This window comes from Molothrus ater, chromosome 14, assembly GCF_012460135.2.
Source record: "Molothrus ater isolate BHLD 08-10-18 breed brown headed cowbird chromosome 14, BPBGC_Mater_1.1, whole genome shotgun sequence".
Classification (NCBI taxonomy): domain Eukaryota; kingdom Metazoa; phylum Chordata; class Aves; order Passeriformes; family Icteridae; genus Molothrus; species Molothrus ater.
Window position 1 is genome coordinate 12412266 of NC_050491.2, and position 22052 is coordinate 12434317.

General features: G+C 46.1%; 1 protein-coding gene across 6 annotated transcripts in view; it reads right to left on the reverse strand.

The window, feature by feature from the left end:
• MBNL3 (muscleblind like splicing regulator 3) overlaps positions 1-22052 on the reverse strand; it is a 93676-nt gene that overhangs the window by 62816 nt on the left and 8808 nt on the right. The window contains exon 1 of one of the 6 annotated variants that reach the window (XM_054516357.1): positions 18221-18237. The exons of the other annotated variants lie outside the window; for them this stretch is intronic. The gene's annotated coding sequence lies outside the window, so the exon portion shown is untranslated. Of the gene's footprint in view, positions 1-18220; positions 18238-22052 lie in introns of those variants that run through there. 6 annotated transcript variants of the gene reach the window in all.

Genomic DNA, 22052 nt, shown 5'->3' on the forward strand with positions numbered 1-22052 from the left:
GGGGCTTTGTTAGCATGCAGGAAATACAACAAAGGGTAGGTGCTGCCTTTTGAACCCTTCCCAGCAAGCCAGATCTGTCTGGCAGGGCTCAGCTCCTCCACTACCAGATGAGCCAATCTCATTTCAACGGCATCCGCATCAAAGCTGGAGAAAGCAGCAGAGCAGAGAGAAAAGCCTGTGGCCTTTATCCCTGTAAAGAAACTACAATATCCCTGAAGCCTCTGCTCCAGGGCCACTTGCTGGGCCAGGCTCTAATTGCCTGAGCTGCAGGAGGATGGGGCTTGCTCCAGATGTCAGCCCCAGCCTTACAGACACCAAAGTGCAGGGGAACAAGGGCAGTCTGAGGAGCAAAGGTCACAGCAGGGCTCGCCTCTGGCGGGACCAAGATGCCCTGACTGCCTGAGGTAACACGAGGACGAGCGTATTGCACTTGACGCTTGAATTCCTCCTGCTTGCCACGAAACTGATCCCCTTCCACTGACAGCCCCCATGGATGTCAACTTGTGAGGACACTTCCTGACAGCCGAGTTCAGAAATGGTAATTTATGTGACAGGACAGATTCCAGCAGCTCCCAAGTGTAAATGATGCTATTTAAAAGAGATTTTTTTCTTTTTTCTCCTTTTTTTTTTTTTTTAAGAAAAAATTACTCAGTAGAAGTGCCAAGGTGGGTTCCTCATTTACTGTTTTTCAAGGATTTCTGAGTCACAACTGCTCAGTTGGGAAACAAGTGCTGTTGCCCTAACTCACAGTCCAGTGAGTAAGAACAGCAGCTATTCCCTTCGCCCGAAGAGGAACAGGGATACTGCAGACACACTGGAGCTTTCCCAAGGTTAAGTTCCAGCCGTGCCCATTTTTTATCATATGTGATGCTGTCCATGCTGCTCTTCCACTCAAACCACCAGCATGTGACCATGGAACTGAGGACTGGCTCTCCTGAGCCCAAGCTCAGCCCTATGCTGCCAGGCTGCAGTGTGCTTTACCTAGTTTTGCAAGTTATAGTGAATGAAGGCTCAGATCCATCATGGGATCTCCTCAAGGCAAAGCAATAGAGAAATTGTGCTTGCAAAATCAAGATGTCCAATTTTATACCAATTCCAAAACTAAATATTGCTAATAATGTTCACTGAGTGTCTAGATACTGTCAGAGCCCAAAAAAGACTTTAGTCTATGGGTTTTCCTCAAAGCACTAAAATCAGCTGGAGTACAAATGCTACACTCACTCATCAGTCTTTGCACCTTTGAGATGATTCTGTAACTTGGGCTTTTTATTGCACCTTAATGAGTATAGAAGAGCTTGGTGTGCCTACCACAACATCCTTGATAAACCAGAACAGGGAACTCCTCACCCAAATAGCAGTGAGATGTTTCCATTATCTAACAATCTTCCAAATAAACACAGTGTTTCTGGAAACACTGCAAGGCAAAGAGAAATGGGAGCAATGAAAATAGCACACTGAACTGTTTTGTTCTGAAAGAGAAAGAAAACTCTGTGGAGAATACCACAACCCATCCAACAGCCTCCCTTTCTCTTCCACTTTCATAGCAAGTAGTAAAAAAACACATGAAACTATATCCTTGCTTATCAAAGGAACCAAAAAGTTATACTCAAAGGCAAGGTTTTACTGAATAGTGTTCTACTTACATTTATTGGCAGTGAGGCATGAGTTAAGATAATGTACATTTCCAAGTTCAGTGAGGAGGTGAAACAAAAAAGTTTAAAAATTTTCATCTACGGTCTACCAAGCCAGGAACACAGTGACATTAGTTGAGTTGGCTGACATTAGAGAAGTTCATTTTGGGCCTCAGAAAAGCCCATGACAAGGTAGATGCTATCACCATTGGATCACAAGGCTTTACCTGGGACTGATGCAGAAGTGCTGCTTCACGACAGCCAAAGAAACCACAAAGATAACCCCCATAAAGTCCAGGTGTGGATCCTCCATTGCTGAACCAATGGCAGGGCTCTTACCCTACCTCACATAGAGCACAGCAGTGCTCAGATTCCCACAGACACGACTCCTTTGCAGGTGGAACAGTGACAGTTTGCACACAGCGGGGCTGCATGCTGGCACTGGAGCCATCCCAGCAATGGCAGCTTCTCCAGGGCTCCTCAGTGCTTGTGCACTTAATAGGCTGCAGTGTCAGGACCAAAGAAGGTCAATTTATTTTCTGTCACCTGCAAGAGGTATTTTTGCTTTCAAATTAGAAAATAATCTTCTATTTTTTGCTCTAGCCCTCATACTTTAAAACAAACACTTCAGGGACACAGCAGACACTTTGAATATTTCCTTTGTGAACATTCTGTACCTGGACACTTTCTCCCTCAGGGAACAGTTTACTTAATTTAAGGTAGACCTTTACAGCTAAAAGAAAATAAACCTTCTTTTGTTCTTCTACCAGTTACTCAGAAAAAGAGCAAGTTTCCTCTACCATGGGCATGCATGAAAAGTTTCTGTTCAAGGTCTAATCACAGATGTTGGGGGCCGTGAATCACCAGGGGTCACAACACGTGCCAAAAAGTCAACTCAGCTCCAAGCGCCGTCTGTTCAGAACAGGATGGCAGAACCCAGACAGAAATAATAAACCCACACAAGCAAAACAACCCCCCAATGCTGCTGCAATGGAAAAGCCTCATTTTCAGGACATAAACTCGCTACAGAAGTGGCAGGGTGGATGTTTGGGCATGCAGGTACCACACAAACCTGTGCTGAAGGAACCACTAACACTTGTCCTTCTTTCCCCACACACTCATTCTGCTGGCTTAGGGCAACTTTGGAGAGTGGCCATCACTGGTTGTGACCTCTCTGGACAGAGCAGCACAAGGAACATCCTCCTGCCCTTCAGTGGGGAAGGCTGTACAAACTGCACCCCATCTCTTCAGAGGCTTGCTGAACTCCTGGGTTTATGGCACCCTGGGAGATGGCTGTGGGGCTCTGCAGGGCCAGCAGTGCCACTGTCCTTGGGAAAATGGATCATGCATCACTGGCCTCTGGGTGCTTCCCACTGCTCTTAGCTGCCCTGACACAACCTCAGCACCTCTCTTACATGCAGAGGTGAGCAACTGAAAAAAAACAAGGTGGGGGGGGGGGGGGGAAGGAAAATATGCAAAATAAAGTAGCATGAGGGAAGGAAGCCCTTCACTGCAGAGAAGAAGAATGTACAAATGCAAGGAACTTTATCCTCCCTTGTGTACATGCAATTCTCCACACTTACACCCTGAAGCAAACAATCACAGGAAAAATTAATGCTGAGTTTAAGGAAGTACAGAAAAAATCCTTTTGTTTTTGAAATCTACCATTCTTCAACGTGCACTATGGTGCTCCTATTCCCTCAGCCGCCTGAAATCTTCAGTCTGTTTTCCTTCTTCCTGAACTTTCAGCTGTTCTTGTCCACCAAAGTTCAGGGAACTTCTCTCCCCTTCACTCCTACAGGATTAGTTCCAAAATGCTTCCATAGGCAAATGGCTGGGAGTTATTTCTCACTATCTGCTGGGGATTTCTAAGCCAAAAATGCACTACAAAAACATTGCAGTTTAAGGAGCTTTTTTGTTTATTTGTTTGTCTTTGAACAAAGTCACAGAAGCTGCTGTGCTGGACCCACACACGTGCCTTGGCAGAACAAATACCTTTCCATAGGGTGTTCCAGGGCAGCATGCATTGCAGTGCTTCAAAGGGAACTTCCCTTCTTTCACTAAATAGATTTGTTGTTAGAATAACCACACGTGCACATTTTTATTCTTTTGGGCTTTTGATTTTCTGCCATCAGCTTATTTGGAGCCAGTTAGAGGTCAAGACCCCTTTCCTACTCCAGCTCTCTACTAGGACTGATAGTGACCCCACTGCCGTCCCACCCCTGTGGGATCTGGGGGATGCTCTGCTGATCAAAGGCAGCCAAGTGGGAGTTTTGCTTGACTAAAGCCATCACCAGTAAGAGACACATGGAGAAGGATGCTCCCTTCTATTAGGACCTGCCTGGCAAATCCCTTCTGGCCTCCTACATGAGGCAACTTCCCAGTGCTGAGGGCCAGGGACCTGCCTTACAGCGGGTGGCTGACCTGAAAGGAGCATTTCCTCTGCAGTGCAGAAGCAGCTACTGCACTTGCTGTGAAACAGTGCTAAAATCCTCTCCAGTGCCAGCACCGCTTGGGAGGGGTTAGGACCACAATTACACCAGCTGCAAACACAAAAGAAAAGGGAAAAAAAAAATTGTTGGCAGGGATCTCTGGAGGTCAGCTAATCCAAACCCCGTCTCAAAGCACAGCCAGCTTCAGAGGTGGATGCTTCCATATCCAAGCACAAAGAGAGCTGTCTCACACAAAGAGAGCTCAATTGAGTCAAACAAATTTGCAGAGGAGACAGGAAAGGCCAAGGCTCATTAAGGCTTGTTCCCCACCACGTAATCGTAAGAAATAGGATCAAGCAGATGTATCCCACAATCTATCTGATTATCCTACTCAGTGTTCAAGAAACTCCCAAGGTCCTTGCCAATCAGGTACGTGTCTGCGTGTGTTTGGGACAGCTGAGGGGAGGGAATGCTTTTACCCAACTGCCCTTCCCAGGATTCTGCTGACAGGAACGACCTACAGGTATTTCCTAAGCTCCAAGCATGATCCCAGCCCTCAAGACAGGCAATATACTCTGTCAGGCAGGAGAAAAACAGAAACAGGAGCCCAGATCAGCCATTTACTGTGCTGCAGAGGCAGCACTTTCTCCTGGGACTTTCAGGAGGTATCAGATGAGTTCTATACATATAGGACACCAACCCAGGTCTGGTGCTTCATAGGTACCTCTGCCCAGGCCCACATACTTGTGCCTGGAAAATTCCCACTCCAGACTTCTCAATCACAGAGACTTCTGCTCAAAGAGACAGGTTTTTCTCCAACAAAAAGGCACTTTCCCTGCAGGTCCCATATTATGTCTTCTATAAGTACATCCATGCTCCTACACAAACACTACAGCTGAAGGCACTTCAGTGTTAACTGCCCTACCTGGTCACCACAGGCCTGCAGAAAGAGGAGACAGCATTTGGACCGTGGTTTGAATTCTTTCTCAGCTGGAAGAATTCAGAGAAAACAAAAAAAGTTTTTCTTTTAACATTCTTTGTACTGAGCGCTTGGATAAGCCATAAGTAACTTGGCAGCAAACCAGTTTGGTACAAACACAGCACACCAGAACACAATGCAGTCATCACAAAGCCACTGCTCTGGGCCAGACAGTAATTTTCCCCTTTGCACAGGGCAGGCCTCCAAAGTCTTTGTGCTCCTACATTCGAGTCCATCTGAGTTACATGATGTGTTAAAAATGAGACTCATGCACAATAGGGAAAACACCTATCATTTATGGGCTACATGGAAAGGAATACATGAGCACAAAGGTACTCAAAATACATTTCTCAAACAATTCAGGACTTGAGAAAAGTAAAGCCTTGACTTATTTCTCAACTCAGACCTCTAACAGCATCCTCGGGTTGCAAATCAAATACGCAATGGCAGAAGGAGACTGAAAGGCTGGTAACAAAAGCATCCAATGTATTTACAATATTTTCTTTCAGAATTAAAATAAAGAAGTTAGAACATATAGGAAAGCAGGAAAACCAAACATAGGGGCAACTGAGAGCATATTTTCCACTTCCATACACCAGTGAAAATCCAGACCAGCCTAGTCCCAAACCTCAAAGGCATTATCATTGCACAGGTAGTCATCATTTTGACAAGAAAGATGCTCTACTGGGACCCTGGAAACAGGGGCTCAAACACTGCTGCAGCCACAGGTGCCACAAGTGACAAGTCACTTAATCCCTCTGCAAAGGGGGGTTGTTACTTCCCCACCTCTCAGTGATGTCTGGCAGATAGAACACTGGAACTGCAATCAGGCATTAAGAAACTGCTGTGGTAAAGGCTGCACAAGCACCAGATGAACAGATCTGTTTCAGACCCCACAGCCATTACAGAATGAAGCAGGATAGAGGAGAGAGAGAGCAGAAAGCATTCACATGCACAGAGATCTGCCCCATTAATCCAGCAGGCTGCAACAGGATGAAAGGCACGTCCAACAATTCCAATCCTGCTTGCGCAGCAGCAAACACCCTCCCAGTGTGCAAGGGAGGCACAGCTGTCATACTTACAGGGCAGCAGCCAAACCAAAAGGCACCTAAAGGTGTAAGGGCTAGTTCTGGCAGCATACTTTGGCACCAAGCACCACCCACTCTACTCTCTGTCCAGTGCCCCTGTGGGAAACAGGGTTTAGGGGTGCATGCAGAGAGAAACCAGCACAGCCAAGCCCTAAAAAAGGCAAGAGGAAGTCAAAATCACCCTTGAGGCACTTCCCAAGCTATTCAGAGTTGGTGTGTTGGCCTCTCCTGCCTTCCATGCACCCCAAAATCTGTTATTCATTACACTTCATCTCACTGCCAGGTGGATGAATCAACTTTTCAGGGACTGAATATCCTCTGTTTTCCCTTACATGCCTGAGTCATTGGCACCAACTGAAATCCTCAGATCTTCAATTATCTCATTACCCTCCTGCATCTGTAACACCACAACCTGTAACTCCTCTCCCCCTTGGAAGTCTTAGTGACCTGAATTATTTTCAATTTCCCCCTTAATGCCTGTGGGCATGCTTTTCTTCAGAAAGCATCTGAATCAGCATGAAACCGCTGAATCAAAACCAGGAGCCCAAGAAGATGGGCAGATGTACAGATGAACAGTGTCTTCCATGCGCCCCACTCTTCCTGCCAGCAGTCTGCAGCTCCCAGCCACATGCAAACACACAAGCACCCACCCCTGCCTAGATGGGTGTCTGTCCAAGCTGAATTTTAAAGAGGTTGGCAAAAAAAACCCCAGTAGGGATATATTCCATTAAACCTTGAACACACACACACTGAACCATCATCCATTAATGCACTTCTGTCCCCCGACCCAAGAGAAGGAGCTTGGGTGATGGCAGAGGGAAGAGGGGATAGATGGCAAGCGAAGTCTTTGCTTTAATTGGCTGCTGTTAAGAACATTAGAAGGATGTTTGAAGGAGAATGATTATGGGCAGAGTGCAGAGGAGGTAATCAGAGGTGTCCAACAAACTGAATTTATGATGGCTTAGCAATCCATCACCTGGCTATCATTCCTATGTCCACGCACATACATAAGCCTCAAAATACATTTAGCTCAGAGGGTCTGGAAAAAAGAGGCTTTTCTTGCAACCCCAGCTAACAGTACTTTGCTCCTTATAATATTACAGAAGCAATCTTTTTCCAACATGGAGGGAAAATCAGATATAAAGGATAAATTGTTTTAAATTCTTCTTAGTGTGAAGACAACTTTGTTTACTAAACGCATACGAGGGAACATATGTGTACAGCACAAACTCAGCAGTGGAAATTTGGCTCCCTGCAATTCCCTGTTACATAGATGCATTTTTTCCAGAGGAAGTCCAATGGTCTTGTTTGTTTTCACCACTAATAGAGGAGTTCAATGAAATTTTCTATTGGGAAAGTCTAATGAGGTCAGAATAAGAGAACAGAGTAACTAGGAAGGAATGTCATTGCGTTTTATTTTTAGAAGAAGGATAAAGGTGGGGCCTCACAAGAGGCAGGGGATGGGCCTGTTTTGGCACAGAGGGCCAGGCTGGAACGCTTGGTCCTGTGAGCCTGAGGGGGTTTAGAGCTTTTTTTTTTTTTCAACAACAAATCTCTTGCCAAAATCAGTGACTGAGTGGAAGGGTCCAGCTGGGAGAAGAGCAGAGTGGTGCCTGGGGGTGCACAGACAGCAGGGTGGCAGCAGCCCTGGGAAATGACTGAGGGGCCGTTCTCAGCCACACTCTTCTCCCCAGCCTGATTCCCTGGGAAGATGAGCCCCTTCAGCAGCTCCACTGACCTGTGGATCTCTCTACTGCAATTTAAAGGGAATCCAAGTTACAACAGGGTAAACATGGAGGGAATCAAGTGCAAGAAAAGCTCAATGCAGAAGTGCAGAGGGGCACATGGCTCTGCAAAGAGAGCAGTCATGACTATGACAGGAAACAGGACTGACTGTTGTTAAGGCTGGATGTCAAAACCCAGAGAGGCAGCCTCAGGGAGACAAGATGGGGAGAATAAGGCTGTGAAAATGAAGAGGAAGGAACAAAGCTAAATTAAAGAACCGAGGCAGAGCGGAAAGGGGCTTGACTGGGATAAACAGGTAAGGAGGAAAAAGGGTGCATTCAAGAGCAAGCAGGCTGTGGTCTGTTTCCTGGCATCAGCTAATCTGATTGGCACAGAGATACAAGAAACAGAGGCTTAAATAGCTCATGGGAGCAGACCTTCAGCTGGAGACAGCCATCATCACTCAGCAATTAACTCCCTCCAAGGCACTGCCCTCAAACCCGAAGTGCAGAGCTGACCCTGCTGAGCACTGCCAATGCAGAAGGAAGGAGCACAAGAGGAAGTGTCTTTCCAAGGGTTAACAGACAGCAGAGAACAAGCTGTTCCATGCATTCAGGTCACAAAAAACAGAACTGGGACTCGCCACACGCACCATGCAGACGCTGCTCTGCCAGGATCACCAGAGCTCAAGTGCAGGAGCAGCCAACTCTGCCTGCTAGGAATGAGACTGCAAGGAGCTTCACCTTAAAAACGTGCAAGGACAGCATTAACCCAGGGGAGTATTATTTAGGGAGCATTGAGGCATCTGAGAAGACCAGAGACTAGAATCTCTGTTCTGCCTCCTGATATTCTGTCTAGGAAAGGAATAAGGAAAAACTCTTTAGGGGAAATGTGGACCAGGATCAGGCATAAGGCACTCTTTCACCTTTCCTGTGCTGTCAGGTGCTGCAGGCTTCCTACTTGTTCTTCTGCTGAATATATAGGTGGAAACAATCCAGAAGACTGGAATCAGAAGCCCAGGAATGGTTCAGGGAGGGCAAGAAAATGCACCTTGACAGGGAGTCATGAGAGGCAGGACTTCCCCTCCAGGATGCAAGCCCTCAAACATCATGTTTCAGAGTGGTGTGCTGTTTGTGGGTCCTTCCTCTGCTCCTGTCCACAGGCAGGCGTGGGCAAAGAAGGCAGGAGCAGCAGGAGTGTGGAGGAATGACCCTCCTTCCAGCTGGGCTACAGCTGGTGAAAACCATCCAGCAGCCCCCACAGATGCCCAGGAGTAACAGCACAGCAGACATGCACAATCTCCCACCCTGGTGCTCCCACTCCTTCTGAGGACTCCTTAAGCATGCCACTGTTTCCCTTTTGGCAAGGACCTCCAGAGCTCCACTATGACTCATGTGAAGGGAAAGACCTCCTGTAAGTCCCGAGGCACAGGCATGCCCTTGTGATGTCCCTGCCCTTGCCCTGGCTGGCTTTGTGATATTTTATGATATGCCAGAGACTGAGCTTCAGTCTCTTCCCAGAGACGCATGCTTTTTGGGGCTTCTAGTATCAGCAATGAGCTTAAAATCTATGTACAGAGCTTTACAAAGCTTATTTTCCTGTTAGATAAAGGGAAGGGGCAGAGTGAAACAGAGTAATTGCAGGATGAAATGCCACAATTTCCAACCCTTTCTGGGAGCTTGACACAGCAAGTCTCATTTCCAACCCCAGACTTGGGAGAAAGCTTGCAATTAAAAAAATTAACAGTGACCTTGAATACCATGGCTACAGTTTAACTAACCCGCATTCAGTCTTTGTTAATCAAGAAGCCCTTCTGTAAACTACAGCACAAAGGCACTTTTCCAAAGATCAGGTTACCTCAGCCCAGCCACACCACGGTGGAAATTTTAGAGACCTTTATTTAAAAGCTCAAAAGAGTTCTCCACTGCTGAAACCACCCTATTTGCTCTTCAGCCTCTGCTCTGCAAGGAGCAAGGTGAGCAGGAGCCTGGCTCAACCCATGGGCTAAGGCAGGGCTTGCAGTTAAGCAATAACAACCACAAAGCATTTCCAAGGCACTGATGACCAGCTGGGTGGGGTTACATCACATCCATGCACAGCATCTCAGCCTCTGGAACTGCACAGCAGAGGCTGCACCAGGATTATAAAACAAAATGAGAAGATACTCTTAAAACATGCATCTTTCAAGGCTCTGGAGAGCCTTACAGCTACAGCTTCACAACAATCACATCACAGGTAGAGGACAAGGTTAACAAGGAAGTGCCCAGAGCTAATGAGCCAGGTTATCCATTTTATCTAGAGAGAAGTGGTTTTTACCCTCCATTCCATAGTAATGTTACCTTGACAGGTGCAGTGCCCACAGTAAATACTATGTCTGTCCCATATTCTGAATTATCCCTTTAGGGATGAAAGCAAAGCTACATATTCAGGGAATGGATGTTTCCTGCACAGCTCCTGCACAGCTTGCAGCATCAGAAAATTAAGATGACTGGAAGAGCAAAGCCTGATGCTGCTCCTAAAGCAGAAGTTATTTGGTATCATTACTCATAGGCCAGTTAAACTAGGGAGTTGGTTACTCTGGACTCTTTTCTGCTTACTTTTTTGTGGATTATAGAGCAATATATAAATTTCAAATAAAGGCTCTGGAAATGCCATGTGCCCTAGGACACTAAGCCTAACTTTGCCCTTCTCCTTAAGTTGTTACCCTTAACAAAATATCAACTGCATGCCTTTGCTCTTATTGACTAGCTAGAATACCACTGAAATGTGGTGGCAGTTGGTAATTAGTATTTTTAACTCTTGGGAAGTGTTTTTTATGGCAGTACTTCCTGCTGGGATTGGTTTTAACATGCTGTTCTCACTCCTCTGGAAGGCTCACCAAGACCACATCAGATGTCAACATGTGTGCATGTGGATGGACCAAGGTCTTAGAAGTGTTACCAGACTACAAGAGAGCTATGAGGTCCAAATGGTCTTGTTTCCATCCAGGCACATGTTCAGCATTCTAGATTTGTGCAGTTTTCCCATCATTCTCCTCTCTTGGCAGTTTTAATTGCTAGATCAGCACATCCCCCAAGCTCCACACTATTTCTGCCCAGCCTGAGCTCTGCCTGCAGACAGGAGGGCTCTTTTTGTCTGGATCTTTGTTCTTTCAACATAATCTAAATATCACTCCCTTAACACCTGATTTAGTATTTCAAGCCCTCTAATTACACACAGTGAGATTTTATCGGAAATCTGATTATTGTTTGAAAGTCTGAGCATTTCATCCCAGCCTCAGAATTGATCTATTGACTGCCTTTAAATCTCACATTTTAATTTAACATTTAACACTTTATACCCGCATTAATTACATTTCCCATGATCAATATCAACAAACACCATCCCTGACCCTCTCCTGATAGAGAGACCTTGGAGACCCTGCTCTGCCAAACACTCAAGACAGCTTTGCTCTTAAACACGGACATTTACGGGGTTGATCTATCCAGTGGAAGAGGAAGAAAAAGGAAAAAGTCATGAGAAACAGCACTAATGAGTAAGCAGCAAGGTTTAGTAAGCAACACCCCTGGAGGAGATGTGCAGGTACAGACCTGGCCATGGTGGTGGCACAAGGACTGGCCTGGCCCCAGGACACGGGGAGCAGAGACTCCAGCCAGCTCCAACATCCACCTGTCCCACTCCCACCTTGGCTGGAGGGCTCTGAAGCAGAGACCACCAAGTACAGGCTCCACTGTAATTCTTGCTCACTCCAAACTGTGGGGAGCCAGGCTTGGCCTGTCCAAGCTGCATGCAAGCCCTGGGCCACAGGAAACGCCTGACTGGCTCAGTATCTCCTGGCATTTAACCAGCCTGCAGGACTAGCCCCCCTGTTTGCCTCCACACAGCACAACCACAGCAAGAGCAAAGTGCCCCTCTGATCTCTGAATCTAGCAGATCTCTTATTAGCAGACACAAACTGCACAGACTAATTAAGAAGACACCCATCATGCTGCCTTTCTATCCAGCCACTGCCAGTCTCAAAGGTGGCTGCTCTAAGGCACTGGATCCAGCTTTGCCAGGAGGACAGCACCAAATATCTTTCTCTAGGCCATGGGAAGCAGAACTGGCTGTGCTTGAGGAGGGCCAGGTCCTCCTTGTACCCCATCTGCAATGTGTTTGTGTTTGCGCTGCGACTGGAGATGGAAGATGACATTGTCCCCAGAACTGCAGAAAACAGGAATATTTGTCCCTGAATAATTTCTCTAGCATATTAAGCACAAGTCATTCTTATGCAAAGACTGCCCTGTACAGCTGCCAAGGTCAGTGAGACCTTGCTTTATTTGCTGCATAAGGGCTGGCTGCGCCAGTTTTACCTTGTACATATTTTTCCATGCGTTGTCTTAGATTTCCCTGCTGCTAGTGTCTATGCATCTTGCTGTCTGTTCAGTAGGTCATGCTACCTTCTCTGGCTGTTAATAATAACTACCCAATACCCAGTGCTCCAGAACAGTCAAAATTCCAGCAAACCAACTCTTACAGTATGTTTAATTCAAAAGACAGCAAGAACAACATTGAATAACAATTTTCAAGGAAAACATGCTCCACAGCTTTTGCTAACAACATCAATATGTTTCTATTTTCAGGGGGTCGTGACCTGCTATCCACTCACACAGACATCACTGTTCACATTCTAGTATCTACATACAGATGATTTTTTGTGCAAGGATTGCATTCGACCACAGGCTCTGGATTACAGTATCAGTGAGTGCAGTCTTCAGGAAGCAGCCAAATACTGAAGAGCCTGCATTTAAATAGATTACAGGATCTGAAAATAATTCCCTATGTTTTTTAAATTGCAGACACATTTTTACAGACTACAGCCAATAGTTATACCTAAACTAAGGATTGTCCCTCTCCCCAGTTTACTAAATCCTGTAACACTGCAGGTGCAACAGTCAAATTTAGATATTCACAAAAGGAAGAAAAATAGTATTTTGAAACTATCTGTACAATATCATGATACTAAAACTCAAAGTTCTTAACATTTGGCCCAAGCAACTCCTTTGCAGAAGAACAGAATTAAGTGATCTTCCTTAGGTCAGTGGCCAGTTAAGAAAACTTGTCAACAACCTGCAGTGCTCAGGAAGCACCCTGCCTCACCCCAGCCTCTGAACCCAAATCAGTGGGGAGATGACAAAGGAAATTTCTAACACGTCCCCTGATTGCCAGGAGCAGTGCAGCAGAGTCCCCCAGCAGCCTTGCTGGTTTATTTCCTCTCACCTGATCCACCACAGCAGCATTTGGTGCTGAGCTCCAGCTTATCACTGTGAGGAGATCTGTTCTGGTGAGAACAGCAAGCCAGGACCCCAGACAATGGATCATACATCCTTCTTCCAGCTCAGAAACCAAGCTGTTTTAACTGGCTCACTTTGCCCCCCAACATTGCTTGAACCCCATTCCCAATTTACAGCTAATAACACTAATGTCACATCACCCTGAGGGCTACAAGCTCCTCGGGGTAGAAACCCTCTTCCCCTTTACCCTGCAGCAGTTTCTGACCTTGGTAAAACTCCACAGCCAGTACCAGTAACACAAACCATCCTTCAAACCTAAACACATCCTGGTGCCAGCAGTCTCTCAACTGGAGACAGGCAGCACTACAATGGGGCTGCACAGAGGGGTTAAGAAGCACTGCTGAAAAGGGATGCAAACAAGGACTCCAGGCTCTGAGCAAGCACACTCTGCCATACAAAAGGTGAGCATCACTTGTGAGCAAGAGCTGTCTGGCTGAGTATACTGCCTTTGTTAATAGAGAAGGCTGCATGATGGAGTGGGCTAATTAACTGTATTTTACTTGGGGAAACCCAGGCTTAAATCCTGGCTCTTGTCACAGTTGAAAATGAATTTAGGGACCAGAATAAAGGCCAAGATAATTTATTTTCTACAAAATCATCAAATAGTTGCCTGCCCCCTGACAGAGAGGCCCAGAATTCTATGCAAGGTCACTACTGCTTATGCAGCTATTTCTCTAAATATAAAAGTTACTAACTGACTGATGTGAGTGGTGATCATGCTATCCATGCTGCTTAGCTGAACTAAGCACCCCAACGTGATGAATCTCACCATCCAACACGGTCTGTGCTTTGTCATGCAGTGCCACACGGGCTGCAGGTCCTACAGGGAGGGGACATCATGCCTGGCAGGATTTAAAATTCAATTTTCATTTTCAAGGGAGTCATTTATCCCTCAACTTTGAAGAGCTAGAGCACAGCTCTGGTGTAACTCTAGTTACCTCACTGGAAAACCACTAGGACTGGTTGTGGTCCAAGGGAGCTGAGGGTAATTTCCCCACTTCCTCCCGGCTGAAGGCTGCCCAGCAGAGCCAGGAGGGAAGCAAGTACTTTCCCCATAAAGTAATTCTCTATTTTTATCAGGCTAAGAAAGTTTTTTTCATTTGGAAACTAAAACTCCTGCTTCAGAAAGAAGCTAAGCACCCTCTTCCTTTCTGATTTATACCACAGAAGTGTTCATCTAATCAAATCAGCCATTTTTTCTGAAAGGCTGAAAGGAATCATTGTGAAAAATAATCAGAACACCAGACCAGCTCCTGAAGGTCTACAGGCAAGAAATACAGATAAATCACATTCCTGACCCTGAAGGTGGTATGTTCCTTCATACTACTTTTGCTGTGTCACCTCACCCATCCCAAAGGACAGAGATCCCCGGTGTCAAGCACTTGTGAGAGCAACATACTTAATGTGTAAGCAGCAGCTAATGATAATGAAGCACAATTTTGGGCACAATATGCTGTTCTACCAAAGTATGGGATTAGTGCTTCTGAGGTGCCATCACCCTCCTCTTTCCTCCTCTCTCAAAAAAGGACAGCCTCCAACATCCTCAGCTACCTGCACAACTGAATTTAGGCAGGAAGACACAATGGAGGTCAAAAGGAGCACGGAAACATTTTCTGAAGCAGCTTCCAGCACATAATGCTCCAGCATACAGCACAGCTCAGCAATACAGCACCTTTCATCTGCACCAAGCAGGAGACCCAGACACTTAACCCTCCAACACAACAAAGTGAGGGGTGGGTGTTGTCATCACAGCAGGGTTTTACACCAAGCCAAAGGTTTGTGTGGGAGGCTTCCCTTGAACAGCAGAAGAGGAAAGCTTAAGTCAAACTTCGATCCAAAAAGTCAGACTCAGTCAGAAGACTCCCATGAACTGGAGCAGCAGCCACAGAGAACTCAGGGTCCAGGAGGTCCCTGCTCCCAGGCACAGCGAGATTCCCATGGCCAACCCAAACTCTGCAAATAAGGGCCACACATCTCCCTCCACTGTTATCTTTAAATCCTCTTTACTCTGCAGAGCTATTCTCCACCCTCCTTCCCTTTTAATCAGCCCTGACCTACAGATGTCAGCCTCATTTTGGCTAAGTCAACACAACTGCCACATCTAGGATGCTGTTACAGGAAAAAAAACCTTACACTCCTGGTTGGATTCCAGAGTCTACTTCTTGGTCTAGACCTGACCTCGTTCCTTTTCTGCAAACTTAATCCTACACCTTAAAGGCACAGGGAACACACAGTGACTCCAACGTGGGCCTGTCTGTGCTGTCTGCCCTTCAGCCTGCAGAGACTCTTTTGATCACTCTACACAATTACCAACCATTATTGACAGGAGGCTCCCTCAGAACTGATTGTTCTTAAAACCACACATGTTCAAAAGCCAAAAAGCAAACAAAACACACAGTGCTTTCTGAAAGCTGAATCCTTACCCTAGAGTTCACCTAATGGGACATGAACCTTAAATCAATGGTCCCCAAAGTTTCCTCAGAAGCAGCTCTGGCCTCACACTGAAACCATAGCCACGTTTGGTATATCCAGCTTCATCTAAAGGTTAGAATGAAAAAAAATCATTTATTTCCAATGCCTCTGTCATGGGCAGGAATACCTTCCACTAAAACAGGTTGCTCAAAGCCCTATCCAACCTGGCCTTGAGCACTTATTCATCCTTTGTCAGAAACCAGAAACACAAGTCAGGACACACCAGCTGAACACAAAGGACTTCAACCAGGTAGCACAGCACCTTACCAGGCACAGCTCAGTGACCTGCTGCAGTGGTATAGTCAAAGAGCAGTGGGGACACCTGGTCCCTACTGTCCCCACCCCATGTGGCCAATATGCAGGAGGCACAGGCTAGAGATGGATGGATAACAGCTTGTCCTGTCTTGCCCAAACACACCATACAAACAGGGTATCAACACTGAGTGGGATCCAGCTCCTGCACTCCACCTTGTGACCCAAAACCCTCGCATATCAGTAGCACCAGTGGGAATATCAAACCACAAATAAGGTATTAGTAGCTAATTTGTTATCTGCTTATTCCAAGAAGGCAACTAGCTGTGGATTCCACCTTCAGGCAACAAGGCAGGTTTTTGTTAGCTCTCAGAAACATTTGCACAGTGCTTTGTTAAGTGTTTGTGGGCGATGTTCGAAACCCCAATTATCTGTAGCTGACACGATGCTGAACCAATACTCTCCTAATTCACAGGAGCTGTAAAAGCAAAACTCCATCAAGGCTAGGAAGAGCCTTTGGATCAAATTGTCTGAACTCTGAAACAGCCCTTGACTATGTGCTGCAAGAAATCCTCCATACAAACACACCTTTCATATTGTGGGAGGAGGAGGGGAGGGAGAGAAGAAGAGATTAAAACCAAAAGCCAGATCCTCAGGTAACAGAAAAATCAGAGGTTCTCCTCAGTTTACAGTACCACAGATTTGAGCCAAAGGTGCTTTTCAAGTCCTTTCATGAGATATTTTAATTTTTCTACCTGCTATGTGTGCAAGCTAGGCAGTGCTTTTCAGACAAATTATTTATTCAGCTTTACAGTGACTAACCTGAATTTCCAGACTGCTTCAAAAGAAAAACTGAAGCATTTCTTTACAAAAGGCAAAGAGCATTAGATTTCCTCCCTCCTTGTTTTTCCTTTTATTTTTTCCTCCATCCCTCAGCTGAAACATCTCTACCTCTCATCTAATAAATAAACAAATTATGTATCTTTCCATAAAAATATGATCTTCCCTTCACCTCTATGCCAAAAATGTGCTGACAACTCTTTCTTTTTTCTTTTATTTTTCTTTGCTGATGCCGCTTAAAATGGAATAAATTCCTTTCTTATTTTTTTAAATTGATTTTTCAGCTTCGCTACATACATGAAAAAAAACAGCAAGTCTTACATCACTGGCTGCAGTCTTACAACCTGGAATAAACTGAACACCATGCTGAAAAGCATGGGATTACCACGGGCTTGACATTAGTGGGATACCCCAGGAGAAACAGCCACAGCCAAAAGGAAATGACAGGGTCAGTGAAAGCGGCCGCCCTGTTGCATGAACTGCCTCAATGTTACTCCCCAGTAAGTAGCATCACAACACTTATATACAATTAAGGCTTTAATCCAAGCCATCAACTGAAGGACCAGTTCCAAAAGGCATGGACTCACCAGGATACATTTCCTGGCACCCAGGGCAGTGTCCTGAGGACAGGGAGCTCAAGTAGCACACACCTCTCTTCACCATGCCCTCGCTATGTGCCTGCCACAGGGGAAGCAAAGTCACAAACAGCAGGTCTGGTTTAAGGCAAGGTTTAAGGCTCTTTAACTGTATTGCATCAGGAATAAGCTCCATTTCTGTGATGTGGAGGGTGGATGTACATTTCCTTGGGTGGAGATGCCCTCTACTCAACCCAGCCTAAGACCTTCACTTACATGGGGCTGTGATTAGGGGATTCAGGTCATAAGCAAGCAGATCTCACGTTTTAATTCTCTCTCTCTCTCTCGTTTTGGTTGCCTGGATCTCCAGGATGAGCAACATCACATTCCTACAGAGAGCTAAGCTCGCGTGCAGCAGCTCTCTCCCTCAGAGGAGGGGAATGCACGAGGCTGATCGTGATAACCTCCCACCCAAAGATGTCTGATGTGCCACAGCACTCCTCCCCACACTGAAAGCTCCAAACAACAACCCTAAAGCCAGTCTTGCCTCCTCACCTCCACAATCCAGCTAACAATACTGCATCAAATTCATCAATACCATTGCATTTGCACCCCTCCTCTGGTAACCATCCAGAAAGTTGTGCATCCAAAACTACAGCAGCCTGTACCCTCACACACTCTTTTAGTTTCCTCCAGAGATCACCCTGCTGAGAACCTCTTTGGCAACACAAAGGTTCAAGACCATTCTAAAACCACCCACAAAAGGATACCAGATTGCAACCCTTGTTTCACTCTCCTGTAAGAATCTTGCAGGATTAACCCCTTGCGAAATGATCTGGGACTGTGGTAACACGATCTCAGATTTGCTATTTATTTGTGGCAGCTTTCACTACCTGCAGATGCTGTCCAAAAATACAGGAGAAAAGTGTGTGCCCTTGGGAGCTCAAAGTATAAAGGCAGAGGTCAGGAGAAACACTCTGTTCTTCTTAATGCAGTTCTACAGAGAGCTGGGAAAAAAAAAGAAGCCACGTCTGTATGCTTCTCAGAAGCAGATTATGGTTAATAATACAAAGATTACTGACATTAAATGAATTTAAATTCATTCTTCTATCATTCAGAATATTAAGGCTTTTTACCTTCCTCCCAGAATCACTCCCATTTGTAGTCAGACACACTTTCTGCCTATCACAAAGTTATTATATTTGGACAATAATCACCACAGCGGACTTCTCCCCCTTGACAGTTTTGTTGTATTAGGAGTCTTATAAAAAAAGTATTTGTAGCATTACTTCAACCTAAAAAAAAAATAAAATAGGAAGATAGGATGCTTACAATTGCTGCATAAATCTCTGAAGATGTTTCTGCAATCCTAATGGGCTCTTAGCCTATCAACAGGCAAGGGGAAAGTCTCATTTGTGCTGTAGTAGTGTCACTCCTGCAGACAGAACAAGTGGTGCTCAGCCCTGGGCTCTGCCAGGGAGAGGGAGCTGGCACTCACCAGCGTGGAACATGCCACAACATCAGCACGTGTCACAGGCACATGGGACCAACAAAAAAGCGTCTGTTGCCGGTGACCAAAACTTGATTTTAAATTCCAGTTGCTCCTCTAATCTGAACTAATGTTCAGATTCAAACTGAAGACACTGCTCTGCACCAGCCCACTAGGGATTTAATGGTTTTACAGCCAGCACCAGCAAACTGAAGATGAAGCACAGTAAGAGCAGCAAAGCCAAACAGATTTATTTTCATGAGAAAAAACTCCTTTTGAAATTTAAGTTCCAGTTCAACTCTAAAAATCCTCCTCCCCAGTCATCATGACACTGACAGAGAAGTATCTGAAGATGCTCAAGAGAAAGCCATCAGACAAGCCAGCCACCAGTCGTGTTTGCTGCTGAACATCACAAATGACTGCGCTAAAAAAGCATCTCACAAGTGTTTGAATCTACATTTTACTGAGAGAAAGGAAACCTCATGTCAAAAACCTGCAAATCACTGCCAGTCAGTCCCAAATCTGGCATGCTTGGCTGGTCTGTGGCATTCCCCACTTGCTCTCCTGGTCCCTATGTTGGGAAGTCAAGCCAACACATCCCTACACCTACAAAACCAGAATCAGTGGGCAGTTTTCTGAAATGCTGTGTGTGGTGAACTGCCACTGCATGGGATCAGTCCAACTCAACTGTCCAGTCCTTTTGTTTAAAAAAGGGAATTACTGCTGCTAAAAGGCACCAGCCTTAGCTCATGGCCTTATGCAATGGATGCTCTAAGCATTTTTTAATTAAATCAGTACATAATTATTAGAGTGTTTTACTGAACCAAAGAATCCCAGCACCTTGCAAAAGGCTGCTAGAGACTGACTCACCTCACCCATGCAGACGCTGTCCTGCAGCACTGGGCATACTCCAGCTCTGCTTTCACCACCTTTTCCAGCTGACCCAAGCACAGGCTGCATTGGCCAGGTATCATTCCTGCCCTCTCCCTCAGCCATGACTAGCATTCATGACAAAGCAGAGGAAAGAGGAGAGCAGCAGTGAGGAAAAAGAACACAACTTTCAGTGCCAAAAAACATATGAAGTGTGTGAAGGAGCAGGCTTAGCTCCTCATGGCACCCATGAAGCCAAGAGCACTGGGCACAGCCTGGGAGCTCAAGCAGCCAATGGCTCTGCCTTGGCAATGTCCCATTGTCAAGAGGTTTCTACCTCTTGTCCCAAATCCACATCTTCCCCACAAGATGTTCCAAGGCCTAGGGGAAAACTTTATCATGTAAGCTGGCATGCAAAATGGTGTCACCACCCAGCCAGGGGCACCTATGACAGTCTCTGCACCTGGGCTGAATTTAGAAATCGAGTATCTCTAGAAAAACAAGTGGGTGGCACTGCACAGAAAATAAGTAAATCTGTTACTAAACACATGAGAAGCTTCCCTGTACCTTATTAATAGATCTCAAGGTCTTGTCAGAAGGACAACCTTCCATCTAACACAGGGTACAGAATGAATTTGGCGTTTGGCAACAGCACTCTCATTCCAACCTTGGTACCTGAGCATCAGCTACTGAATGAGTCATATTACAACACAGTCACCAGAGCTGGAAAGTCCCCAACCCAGCAGGTCTTCCCCTTCAGCAAGGTTCATAAAACCTCATGCAGAATCCGCCCTACATGCCATATTCACCTCCACAGTCTCAGAAGAAATGTGGATCACAGCTACTCAACCCACTGCTCTGCCTGAAACGACCCTGAAAATCATTATGAAGGTGGTCAATCCCATGAGAGAGCCACCCAAGAGAGGTGCCCTGGGCAGACTGGTCCAAGGGAGTGTGCAGTGCAGGCGTGGGGAGGAGTGGGATAACCTGCCTGCACTTGTGAGCAGGGGGGAGAGGCTGGTTGCACCCAGAGGCAGCAGGGGAGGTGCCACCTCACTGAGGAGATGCAGGAGGGAAGGGGCTCACTGATCACCCTGCAGGAGAGCAGCCCACTCTGGTTTCCTTATTTACATGACCTGAAGTGCAGCTTCCTCAGGCACCTTGTGAAAGGTGCTGCTTCATTAGCCAGACCACGCCTGGGCACTTGGGACACGGCCAACCTGAGCTCGTTACCGAGGCTCTGCTTAACGAAGGGCACTGAGGTTGTCACACCAAGTGCTTCACTGAGTAATTAGTCAAGGCAAATTCATCAGTGATGGACTTGGAACGAGCAGAGTACACGGAATGGAGGTGTATGTTTGTGGATCCAGGATTCAAGTACAAACACAAGGCAGAGATGGCAGTGCCAAAACCTGGGCAGTCTAAGGGCATGGAGGCTCACAAAACACCTCTGCACTCTGACCTCCTCAGTCAGACGGAACTCCAGCAGCTGGAGGCTTAACAGAAAGGAGAATAAACCACCTGTAACGCTGCTACTGTTTCTTTTCTGTGCTACTGTTTCTTTTTTGTATTTCAAAAATAACTTCACTGAAATGTATCTGAATGCAATACAAGCCCCCTGGGCCAGCACTGCTTATTACAATTTATATAAAAATGTTCAGACTGTAAAGGAGCCCACTGATACCTGGTATGGCCATAAAAAGATTTATCCATCCTGACTTGCTGGCTCCAGAGTAGGAGATCCTACAACTGAGCAAGGTAAGAAGAGTGACCAGCATTGATTAAAGAGTTTTGACCAGATTTTGGTGAGAGAAATATAAACACCTCTGCTGCCCAACCAGAGAAGAGCCTAAAGAGCCTGATTCATTCTTCTCCATCAGTTTTGCACCCTATGGCCTGTAGTAGCATTTCCCATGCTGTGGACTAACCCGGTGCTCTGGAGAACATCTCCCAGCAGCAGCCCAGCAGTCAGCCATGGCTCAGAGCTTGTCCTTTACTGGGCAGGATTTCCATCAATGACACGGGGATGTTTTACAGCTCACCATTCCAGCCTTTAGGACCACTTTAACAACTGGTCCATCAACCCACACAGGCTCCTCCCAGCATCACAGACCTGCATTGCACAACCACACCTCACCACCACACAGCCCCAGAACCTTCCACCAAAACATTACCAAATGCTTCACAAGCACTAATGAATTCATTCCAAGCACATCCCAATTAACTCCAGGAGCAGAGAAGCAGGCTGAGGTGCACCCATCTCCCTGCAAGCCTGCTGAGGAGCCAGGCATGGCAGACAGACCTGCCAGCTCCCTCCCTCTGCTCAACTACAGACCTGTAAGATATTTCAAAGGCTCTTTCCAAAA